The 12,473-nt window shown below is 40.7% G+C and overlaps 1 protein-coding gene across 1 annotated transcript in view; it reads left to right on the top strand.

Moving 5' to 3' along the window:
• LOC124154265 overlaps nt 1-12,473 on the top strand; it is a 297,186-nt gene that overhangs the window by 103,762 nt on the left and 180,951 nt on the right. The window lies entirely within an intron of this gene.

Raw genomic sequence — 12,473 nt, 5'->3', positions numbered from 1 at the left:
ACCCCGAGGAAAAAATGAAGATTAAACAAGAAAAAGATTGTATTCCCTTTCTTATATTAGATGCCATAGATATTTTTTATGTATGTTATTAAAGAAGGTGGAGAAGTTTCTGCAATGTATGTTGCAGCTTTGGTTTGGGAAAACTGCAGAATTATTTCATCGCATTTCATGCCAGTTTAATCATATTATCTGCTGAGCCATTGAATTATATTTTCTAACGCATAACCTAAAGTTTGATTAATTGAATGGTGAGTGCGGAGGGAAGAAATACTCAATATGTATATGGCACAATTTCAGCTGAAAATGAAGGATTTTTTTACCAAGTGATTTGTAATCAAATAACCAAAGCAATAATGGCAATGATTCTCTTTGTGGATCGTTGGCAAGGTTTGCGGTGATCTATCACGCAAGATTGATTAGATATTGATTTTCGACCATAAACAAAAAAAAACGAATGCGAGAGCCAAAATTTTACATTTCATATGTATGGCGAATAGGTACAATGAAGTTCCGTAGGAATCGTAACTAAGGCAGATAAAATTCAGATTTCGGGAGAGAAAGCTTTTTAAGCTCTAATTTTCTTTTACCATTATTATGAATATCTCATAAATATCAATTATTACCTTCAGCATAACACTGAAATTCATCACTTGAATGATTTATTGCTACCGACGAGTTGTTTTCCAGTCTAAGGCAGTTATGACAGCTTCAATAGATGTACGTATTTTTTCCACTGCATTTACAAAAAAACCTTGGAAGTGATCAGGAAGAAAATAGAAAAAAGGATATTATCTATGCAAAAGCTTTGCCAAAGGAGGTGTATTGCACGAGAAGACAGATTACGAAGGTCACTTTGTGTGGTAGTGAAAAAAGGCATTCGAAGAGTGTCTACGAAGAGAACGAGCGAGGAATAAACGAGCATCGCGTTGTACTGTTGTGGTCCAACTACGGAAGGAGGATGAGTTTCAGCTGCAATCGGAAAGAGCAACATGGGGGAGAATGGCGGAAGTGAGATAAGCGGTGAGGATAATGTAAAATGAAATTTCAGACAGGTTGCACAAGGATTGTGAACAGTCGGATGAGGAAGTTAGAAAAAGGGCTGGGCTGAAGAGAGAAATAGATTTGTAGTTCGTGATGGAAAGACGCTCATGAAAAGAAAGGAAGAATATAGATCATAGGTTTCATGATTGGGAAATATACGAATAGACGTGGAACACACGTCCATATATTAAAGGTATATAAAATAGTTGCATTTTGCAATTAGCGTGGATTCTGAGACTTCCATGGTTCCAATCGAAACAAGTAGATTACTCTGACTGCCTGAAATTAATTGGACCTCAACCTTTATTATTTCATTCTTATTCGAGCTCCAAACCCAACCCCTACCCTTACCAACGGCTCCCGGAAATTTCCCTACCCAACCTTCTGCTATATATACTTGTCAATTTACCTGCAATTCTTCACCTTGATAATGCTACGCTGTAACGAAACCATGGCCAATCTCAATAAATTACCGTGTGGAAATAGCAAAGTTATTATTCCTTCCATTCCTACGATTATGGATTTCCACCAAGTTACCCCCGCTACTATTAATTATATTTCATTCATCCCCTACCTACACAGTGTGATAATTATGAATACAGCTTAGTTAACTATAATTTTCTTTCGTCACTAAGTATCGTTATTTGAAATTTGATGGTCCGTTACCCTAATAATTACCGTCATTGTATGATCATATTATATCAGCATTTATCACTTGAATAATTTCCGTAATCTTTGCTGCCTACAAGTTGTTTTCAGGGTGTATTCTACTACTTAAGACGAATATTACAGATATCGACGGACCACCACTCGTCTGAGGTTCGAATGGCTCTTGCGTGGCTCTCACTCGTGGAAGGCTTTTTTTTAAAGAGGTCTGGCGGATATTTTACGGTCGTCGTGGCAATTTTCGCGGACGAGCACGGAGCGTGGAAGGGCTTCTTTACGTGCCGCCCCTCTGTGTGTCTGTGCGACCTCTGCCTTTAATAACCCTCGCCACTTTTCCTATAAATCAGGAGTTCCTTTAACTTTTTCGTGCCTCTTATAGTCCCATCTTTATTGGCCATGGCCTGTGGATACTTCGAGAGATAAACCTAGATATAACGAGTGTCTCAGGTGTGATCTTAAAAAATCGTAAGCTTTATTACCAGGCATGGATTTAAAATTTGATAAATGAGCGAGGAAAAAGTTCTCCTTCGGCTCCTAAGATATTCAAGGATTAAATTTTCTTGAAAAAATCCATTTGAGCTTTTTTAAATTGCTTTAATTCTTCCCCGTTAGAACAATAAGGAACCATTAAAGCAGGCCATTTTCATGACTAGAATTTAAGAAATTTTGAATTTTGCTATAATTCACTTATCCTTTTATGTATCCTTTGCGGGTGCGGGAGAAGCTTTTACCTAGGATGTGGCGATGAGATTTTCCGCTCATTCGACGGGCTCTTGTTTGCTCTTTCACTTGGGGTGGCCGGCGAAGCGCGTTTGCTGGGGTCATGACCCGCCGGCCCTGCCGAGGGCAGTCGGTGCAGTTTGCCGCGAGCCCCTCGACCTCTCCTTTCAGACATCGCAGGGGTTGTATGCACTCACTCTCTCACTCTACGGCGGAGAGAGAGAAATAAAAGGAAAAGGGGGCTGTTGAAGCGTCCGAGCACGAAAAGCTGTAAAAACGGCGAGAGATAGAGAGAGAGAGAGAGAGAGAGAGAGAGAGGAAGAGAGAGACGCGATTGGCTGTCTGTTGATGAGATGGGAGGGGAGGGGTTGTTGTCGCTTTGGAGTGAGGTGGTAAAAGAGAAAAGTGGCAGGGCGTGAGACGAAATGAGCGCGTGTGGAGGAGAGAATGGGTGGCCAAGTGGATTGGAACGAGGAGAACCTTCGGAGGAGATGTAAACAAAAGCACCCGACTTGGTTGCTGCGGTAACCGAGAGTTGGGAGCAACACCGAAAACACGCAACCGATCTTTAGATGCAAAATGATAAAAAGTTGCACACTAAACCTTTGAAAAATATTTCCAACCCACAGCCTTAAAATTTGTCCCTCGTGATCTCTCTCATGAAGTGAAGATGGGCTTTTGACTACACTTGAATCATTTTTCCACTACAAATCAAGCAATGCTGTCCATGGAATCAGCTTTTTCCGAGCAAAGGAAATGAAGGGGTAAGGAAATTCTCTTTCTCAGGGAATGCATGCTATCCAGGCCACATTCATTCGCTTTACACACACTCCACATCAACTGCGCTTTCATCTCGATGCTTTTTCTGTGTCTTCGTAAATTTTGCATACGCTTGCTATTCACACAGGCTTATCGTTTCTACGGCAGCTTTTTTCAATTTATGTTGTTTCTCGCTCTTTGGATTTTGTTTAGGGATGAAATATATTAATAGGCTTCTTAGAACGCAATGAGAACAAATTTGACCATATTTAAATTCAGAATTGTTTATCTTAATCTTTCCTTTTTGATTTAACTATTATAATTACCAATATCACAAATGGAGTAATAAAATTTAAAACTAAGCTCACAAATCACAAAATATTTTGCAATGCAGGGATTCGGTAACGTTCCCGTGGATGGTTGTAAAACCAAACTCTTAAAATCGTATTTTTTTCAATCCCTTACAAATTTCACAAAATGCGCCAAATTGAGGAGAGGGTTGGGTTGAAAAAGTTACTTTTAGGCGTTGCAATGACGTGGAATGACACATATGCTGCTTTTGAATTTGATTTATCGAGCTTCACCATTCTTCATTATATGCCTAAAGCATATAATGAAGAATGGTGAAGCTCGAGTTATATCGCTTAATATTACCAAAACATCAAATTGAAAATTTAAATTCCACGTTGGAATTATTTTAAGAATTATAACGGAGTTAGTTTTGCAGGCACAAGATAAAAATGGGATCTATACCAAAAAACATTGATTGATTAAATGACGGATTGCTAGTTGCAACAAAGTTTTTTCTCTGGGAACAAATCTAGGGTTACTTTCTGGCGATAAGCCTACCTATTTGAATATTTATTTCGAAAAAAAGTCAAACATTCACCTCTCCTCGAAATATTAGGATAAAAGCATTTTCTTTTACGATATGCTGTAACTAAGACAGGGGGAGGAAGGAATGTCATAATAGCGAATGAAAACGACGCCTCTGCGCGTATCCATTCTTGTGTAATTATGGAAACTGCACAGTACAGCAATTCTAACTTCCCGAGTAATAATATACATAGAAACAGGCAAATTATGGTAAAAATTTATATTTTAGCATGAGGCCAAAATAAAGCCAATTTATTCCAAAAAAATAAAGTACTTAAATGTTAGCCTACAGTGAAAATACCTTAATAATGTGTTCCTTAAATTTTTTTTAGTTTAAATAAGGGTTAGCACCCTCCAGCTAATCGCCTATTTAGACGGATTTTAGGGAATTATGTAGATGTAGAACATTGTTCAGCGCCACTTCTGATTTTCCCTTGGTTCAGAGCGCGATGGTAGAGTTAAATAAGCGATGCGTAAGAAACACTCTCGTGGTAATCGGTGAAGGGAAGCTGTAATGACTCGATCGCGGTGAAACTCGAAACTTAGTTGGGCGGGGGCAGTCTTTTAGTCTCACTCAATTAGTCACTTGCTCTCTTCCGGACGCATCTTTCTCCTCTCTCTCCCTTGGCATATATTATTCAAGCCGGAGCAATTAATCACCACGGAATGGAGACGTGCGCTATGGATAGGAGCTGGGCTGCGAAGTTAAGAGCGCTCGCTGGCTGTGGGAAGGAGCGGAGGCAAAAACAGTTGAAGAGTAAGAGGCGGGCAGATCCTCGGATGGAGAGTGAGCACCCGTTGTGGGAAGGAGGAGATGGCGTTGGTGCAGCAGGTGTGCTGGTGGCGGTGGTGCCTAATGGAGCGAATGGAATGCCATGGGGGGGGGGGGATCTTTGCTCTCGACGAGAGAGGGGGAGAATAATGATGAGGGCGGTTGGGTTGCGGTGAGGAGTTTGACGAATATGACAGAGTTTGTGTTCCTTGGGTGCGGTGGTGTTATCCTCTGATTACCTCCGCTAAAAGATACTTCCACGTTTGATGCTTAGACTTCTTTGGATTCAGCCAATTTTCTTGTTTTTTTTACCAATTTCTCTCCTTCATTTCATCATTATTAAGTAAAATAATTAGAGAAAATTGTTTTTCGCCGCAAAATCTTTTATTGTGTCTTCAACTCATTTCCAATGGAAAATTTTTAATATGCTAAATGGGGTTCCAAGTGTGTTAGCTGAGGATGAACGAGCGTATGTGAAAAGTTATAAATCTGCAGCTAATCATGCTATCACTATGTCCCATGCATTATAAAATCATGACAGTTACGTAACTTATTTAAAGAAATTAATGGTCTCAAGATTAAAAAATTCTTTTTTGGTTCAATATTTTTGGTCTCACCTTAAACTTTTTAAAAGCCAATTAGAAAAAGATAATGGAATAAAGGAATGAGATGACCTATTTTAAAGATTATTTTAAAAATTTAAGTAAGTGAGGTACATTTGGATGATTTAAAACAGGAGAAAAAACATTGCAGCAGGATATGAGGAGGTATGGAATCATTATCGTCTATGATTGGATCGAAAACACCAATGCCATCTCTGAAGACTAAATGGAATTTAACCTAATACTATTTATTATGACTATTGGTAAAACTCATTAGAGTAAGATTTTGTGGCTCATATAAGAAAATCAAGAGGGAGTTTTGGCGACTTACCAATTTTACTGGCCCACTGATATTTTGATGATTAATAACACAGTTCATTGGATGCGGTAAGTCAGTATTTTTGCAGCACTGTAGTTAGTATTTCCACACGACACTGAGCGATTCATAATGTGTGCAATTCGAAAGCCATCCTGTTTTCGCCTTCATGGACTTGGGGAGAACCCGGAACCCAGCAGTCGTCATGAACGACGCCGCGGAACTACCAACGCACGAATTTAACAAATAGCTATTTCGAAAACTTAAAGTGAAATTCGAGCGCATTGGTTACACTCCTGATTACCTTTATATATACTTCATAAATACGTAAAAAAGAGCTGCATTTCCTGGCGTTTCCGAAAGAGGTTAAGAAAAGACATGAGCATCCATTTGCTTCTCCAACCTAACTTGCAAGCTCCTCCGGTGTAAACTTAAATCCCATGTAGAATTCAATGTATTTGGGTGAGAACCATGTTACGCATCTTCACTAAAACCACAGGACCGATTTCGATGAAATTTGAATCGTTTGTTCATTACTATTAGACAGCATTAAATCCTATTCAAAGGTTCCGGGTGTACTTGCAATCCCATGAGCATGAAATTGTTGAAATAAGGTCAAACTTTGTGGAAACGTTGCATAATAACGATGAAAGAACAAACTTTGACATTTCCATAAAAATTAATTTTCCACCACAGAAAATGTTTCACCACAGCGTCGCAATTTTGGAAAATTCGAATATTTATGCTCTAATGAGTGGTGAAACACTTTCTAAAGAAAATAAATAAATGGAAAATACCAAGTTTGGTCTTTCATTTATTTATTTATTTCACACACCACCGAAAACAGCACTGTTCGGCCTTTACATCGGGGTTGATAACATTTAACAATCGCAAACACCCATGCCCTGGATATGGGTAACGTACCCAGGCGGGACCCCGACGCCACCGAGGCGAATCATAAAAGATTCACTTGTTCATACATACAAAACTATTACCGAGTACGGTAGTTACCGAACAGAGAGTATAATTACAAAAAAAGTAAATATCAAATGCTTTCGGACGTATTACCCAACTATAAGCCGAGGTAATAGAAAAGGCGTTCCGCTCAAGGTACCATTCACTTTCCCTGGGCCAGCTGCCACTTCCCACGAAGTACCCGACAAAGAGTTTGAGGGTTCTAGGTGAACCCTTCGAAGGATACAACACACCGGGGCCGGGAACCAAGCCCGATTTTTGCCAAGAGGGATTTTCGGTGGAAGCGTACACGCGAATTTGACCACAGCATTTGGACACCCTGAGGTCTGCCGACCACGCCACGCCACCACCAACAGCAGAGAGTATGAGGGTTCTGGGCGAACCCTTCGAAGGATACAACGCACCGGGGCCGGGAACCAAGCCAGTGGCTTATACGCCCGATCACCCGGGGAGGGGGAGGAGAGGAAGGGAAAAGGAGAAGAGGCGCCGCCGCGATAGGAACCCGTCGACGCCTCTGGGAAGGGAAATGGACGGAAGGGACGGGACGAGGGAAAAACACCCCAACGCTACAGAAGCGGAGAGGGCCCTACTATTAGCGAAACCAAGCATACGCAATTAATGTGCCAGCGATTTTAGTGGGTTTTCCCATGAGGATGAAAAATCCATCAATCAAATCGCTAGATACCACCAACAGCAAGAGGGGACTAGAGGAAAATTTCAACCTGAAGTACGTCATAAATTTTTATTTATTAAATTTTTTGGGTAACGCCACGCAATTTTTTGCGTAATATTATAAATGGTTAATGGACTACAATAGATATTGAATTTCTCCTCGTGTCTTCTCAAAAAATCCCATTTCAATGTCAAAAAATGACTTAACACTTTCAGTTGTACAGCAAAATGGTCGAATTAGTAATTCCAGAGCTATTTAGAGGCCGAGTCATCGCACCAAACCAAAGAAAGGCTGTAGATGTCCATTTGAAGAGAGGACTCTCCTCTCTATGTATTCTTCGTTTTTTTTCCCTCCGGGAGGATTAGTGGATGTTTTGAGGGTGCCTTTGGTCAGAGACTAACGAGGCACCACTTACAATTAGAGGCAATACGTACACTTTACGTAGGAGAAGGAGGGTGAGTTATGCACTGTCAGGGGAATAGGGGGGAGGGGGAGGATGGAGTGGGTGGGGTAGGGTGCTGAAAGGAAGGCCCAAGTAATGAGAGACTCCTAATGGAAAGAGTTTACTCTGCACTAAAAAAATAGAACTCACTTCCCTGAAACCACTCGCGGAGCGTGTGAATTCTAAAAATCCCAAAAACTCTCGCCCGCTCACAAACGCCTTCTTCAACAGCCGCCGCGCGAGAGAATGTTACAGAGGATTTTTTGAAATTTTAGGCCGAGAGACGAGCTTTTTGCTCCTGATGGGTATTTCATGTCCTTCGCCTCTCATTACTCGCTCCGAGAGAGGAGATTGAAAACATTGATGCGTTGTTTGAGCCTGCCTCTGAATACGACCAATTATCATGTTGCGAGAGTCAACCTCATTCCTACTCTCCAGGGAGTCAGAGAAAAAAGTACAGATCGCATTTGTAGTTTAAAGGCGCCGGTTTGAGGGAAGGGTGTAAGGTAATTGAAATCGTTTAACGGGAACAGTAAAAATAAATTAAGACACGGACTTAAGTAATGTATGTAGAAGTTGGCTGAAATAATTGTAAGACGAAATTAATTATAGAGTCATATAAAGAGTACAAAAATCAAGCATAATCTTTAGACCCTCTTCACTAAGAACAATAATAATTTAATGCTATTCTTTAACTTGAGATTAATGAAAAATTCATGTACGAATTGACAACACTTACGACCGATTTGGACGGTACAAAGTCAAATTAATCAAGGGGACAGTTGAGAAGCGAGTGACTCCGCATACGACAATACATGATGAATACATGAAATGGTGCTCGATCCGATTCGATATAATTTTTCTCCCAGTACATGAAACATTTATTTAATCTCCATAAATATTGGATGCAAAGTTAAACCTTTTTTTAGGATATCCAATTAAAATATAAAATAATCCTTCATTTTACATTAAATAATCATTGCGACAGTAACATACTTTTCCTCCTACCTGCCTGCATTAGCAGACGAATTAAATGATATTCTGGATGAGTTGGTGCGCATGTCCATAAAGAAATTTGGATGTTTTTTAAACCTTTTAGCCTCAATAAAATTGCATGCAAGACAATAACGGAGAAAACTTTTAATTCCATCTGGAGGACTGTTTTGATTCGGGGGATTAAGTTCCGACCGGAGCAGTTTTTTAACAGAGGAGCTTGCTCAGCAGTTGATGCGAGTTTAATTAAGTTCAGCAGATTGCAACTCAAAATCTCTTTTGCTGGGAATAATGTAAAAAGAGAAACAGGAAAATGGTGAATGCGGAGCTCCTCTGTTGCATAAACTCCATCGAAGCTCGCAATGCAATGCTTCGCCAACGGAGTCGCTTCGGATATCTTCGCCAACGGCTGCTTTTCTGAGTTGTATTCCTTTTTATTCCACGGCTCTGCATGTGGCAAATGGGAGGGACCGGAGGAGAGGGAAATTATCGCATCAGGAAAGCTTTCCGCTGAGTTGTAATAATGGAGCGGACTTTCGGAGCCACCGAAGCTCACGAAACTTGAATGCGGGGGAGGGGGTGGATATGATTAAGCTTAGAATGGAGGAGGGGGCTAATTGTTATCCCCAGGACGTCATTAGACCCCATCACATCCCAAAATGGCGTCCAACGGCTCCCTGGGTCCCACGAAGAGAAATATTGCACAAACTGAACTCTCCCTGGAAACTCCTCAACAGTCACTGCGAGGGTGAAAACTGACCGGCGGCAACTACTAGTAGTACTACTAGTAGGGGTGGATTTTAAAGTTCTCTGTGTGAAGGGTAACCAGGCATCGTCTTCCTACCCCTCTCTTACACTCTACTCTATTCCGTTCACTTTCTCCTTCAGATTGTTCCATCTCCTCCCCCTCCCCCTCCTTTCCCCTCCACAGTTAACAATAACGTAGAAATTGAATGCACTACACACTATTAGAACCACTTTGTACCTTAAAGATGGCGTTGTAACATCCAAACCTAGGTCGGAAATAAAACTTTACATTTGTGGGAAATTTCAAGTGTTTATTTACATCAATACGGAAAAATTCCACTCCATCACGCTTCGTTCTTCCGAATTTAATTTCATTAATATCGGTGTAATACTTTCTGTACGCCCTAAGCAGTTTTTGACGAATTGCTCGGCTTTTCTATATATTTCATTTAGTTCAAACATTGTTTCCGGGATTCCAACGCGTTGTTTGACGTCAATTTCGGCGGCATCCTGCGAGAATCTTCTGCGATTCCCTAAACTGAAAAAGAAACTTCAGTATAGAGGATAGAAACCCGATTTCCAACGCTTGCGAGAGACACTTGTACGGTAAACTCTCTCACACCCCAAATATGACTTCAGCCAATTAGAGAAAACCTGAATCAAAACATGCCTTTACGACCACCTATTTGGCGTAGGTCAGGAACATTTTGCATCAAACTCCACCACAGAGCTGATGAAGCTAGCAGAATTACTGGCGAAACTGTCGTCACTAAGCATTGAAGAAACGTTGTGAAATACCCCGGAAAAACATGAATAACCACCAAATAACCGGCGCACATAGCGCCCCTTTCTTAATTTAATTAGACGACACTCGCTACGAAACCAAATAATTTCTGGTAATCCGGTCGAGGTACGTAGGATGCATAAAAAATATCAACAACTCAATCCTTAAAATTTATTTTTTTTAACATATAATAAAAAAATTGGTAAAGTTTTGGTGTCGTTTTCGAAATTCAATGATTTTTAGAGTTACAGTATACAAAGATCGACGCTACTTCCGTATTGGTAGAAAAACTAGGAATATTCATTAATTTATTTTATTTAACTCAAGGTAAGGCTTTTTGTGTATTCAAGGAGCCTGTAATTCTACGATTCACCCTCTGATATTCCGCTCGTGATAGAAGCTCTAAAAGTATAAATTCATTCTAAAAACTTCTAAGTTACTGGAATAAAATCCTGATTTTATTGAATATTTAAGCTAATGTAATCAAAGGATTTTTAAGCGTATCGAGCGAATAGATTCGGTAAACAAGAATGGCGCACAAATACGTGTATATGTGACTGAATTAAATCACTGAATATGGCCATAAGACAATCAAACGTTTTATCAAACCATTTACTCCTGGAAAATACAATTAGCTAGCATACTCTGAGAATGAATTGAAGAAGGAACCCTGAATATTCTGTAATAAATCAAAGATAAGCCCGAATATAACTCTCAGAATGTTAAAACTGAAACGCATAATTAGATCGACCTCACCAGGGTTGTCAATGAGTGCTTCTGCCGGGCCCCAACCCATTAACACACCTAATTCTCCGTTACCACTTCACCAACAGCCTTATAAGGAAAGATTTTTCATAATTGATCACTGGGTGGTAACAGCTGTCAATAGAAAATCGATTCATCTATAGTAATATGATTGCTAAAAATTGAAATGAAATATATAATTGATTTTTTCCAACCATTTTCATGTGTGCGACGCGTCTTTGCTCACAGAGCCATCGTCTGGTACATGACATCCCAGTGCACGAGAAAATCACATTTGCACATTTCAGGAAGAGGATAAGACATGTTTGAGAAAGAGGTGGGGAAGTGGAGTAGGGTGGGAAAGAGAGTGAAGCCGAGGCCATAAGCAAAAATCAGGGGCAGGAGGAGGAATCTAATAAGAGCTGTAAAATAATGACACGGAGACAAAAACAATTAAATCGAATGGTTACAGCTTAATACTGTATCTAGCATACTCTGTATTGCATGTAATCGTCAAGTATATATAATTACATTTTTCCTGAAATATGGTCAGGGTAATGGGGCTAAGATACCCTATAGCAATAGCCCGTGTGTTTGCACAGGTTAGTTCGATGGAGGTGAGCAGTTGTTTATCCCCCCTCGTCTCATGGCAACGAAGCGTCCGGCCTGAAATCCGACGCGGGTCAGAGTGCAGCGACGTAATCGAGGCTTTTGCGGAGTGACGGGGGTGGGTTGTGTTTTGGGGGTTGGCAAAAGAAGAGCGGGTGGGGTGGATGGATGGGGTTGTTAATCTCGAGAGACTTTGAGGGATCGACGCCGCTATTCGATGGCAAACGAATGCAGCGCCATGCTTTATTGCCACGTCGCAGCCGCGAGACACGAGCCGAGAGAAATATGTCTCCTTCTCGCCCACCCTGCTGCGCCTTTTAATGACAAAACTTCCCTCCGCCACGACGGCCTTTTTTTATTCCGTCGCTGGAGTGAATTATTCCGGCGTCGGGTTGCGCGCGCTCAATTTTTCTTCCCGATATGAAAGTTTCACAGCTCTGTAAATAATGCATGGGATCTCATTCGGTCGCACTTACAATTGCAAAACCGGGCTAAGGTTCACTCAATGAGGGGCCATGCCGGCAGATCCATTTTCTTATATCCGCCCAAGATGTGTCTCTGTCGAGGCTGCTTTCTTCTTGCTTTTACACAATGAGGTTTTCCGTATGACTGAATGATATTTTTCTCTTTAAGTGCACTTTTTTCATTCTTTATAATGGTTTTGCAACGGATTGAGGGCGCGTGTGGCTTTAGACACTAAAAATGGTCTCGTAATTTCTTGAAGACAGGCAATACACAATACTAAAATACTGGC

This window comes from Ischnura elegans, chromosome 1, assembly GCF_921293095.1.
Source record: "Ischnura elegans chromosome 1, ioIscEleg1.1, whole genome shotgun sequence".
NCBI classification, from domain to species: Eukaryota; Metazoa; Arthropoda; class Insecta; order Odonata; family Coenagrionidae; genus Ischnura; species Ischnura elegans.
The sequence above is the reverse complement of the archived record's forward strand: the minus strand, read 5'-3'. Positions and strand labels throughout refer to the sequence as shown.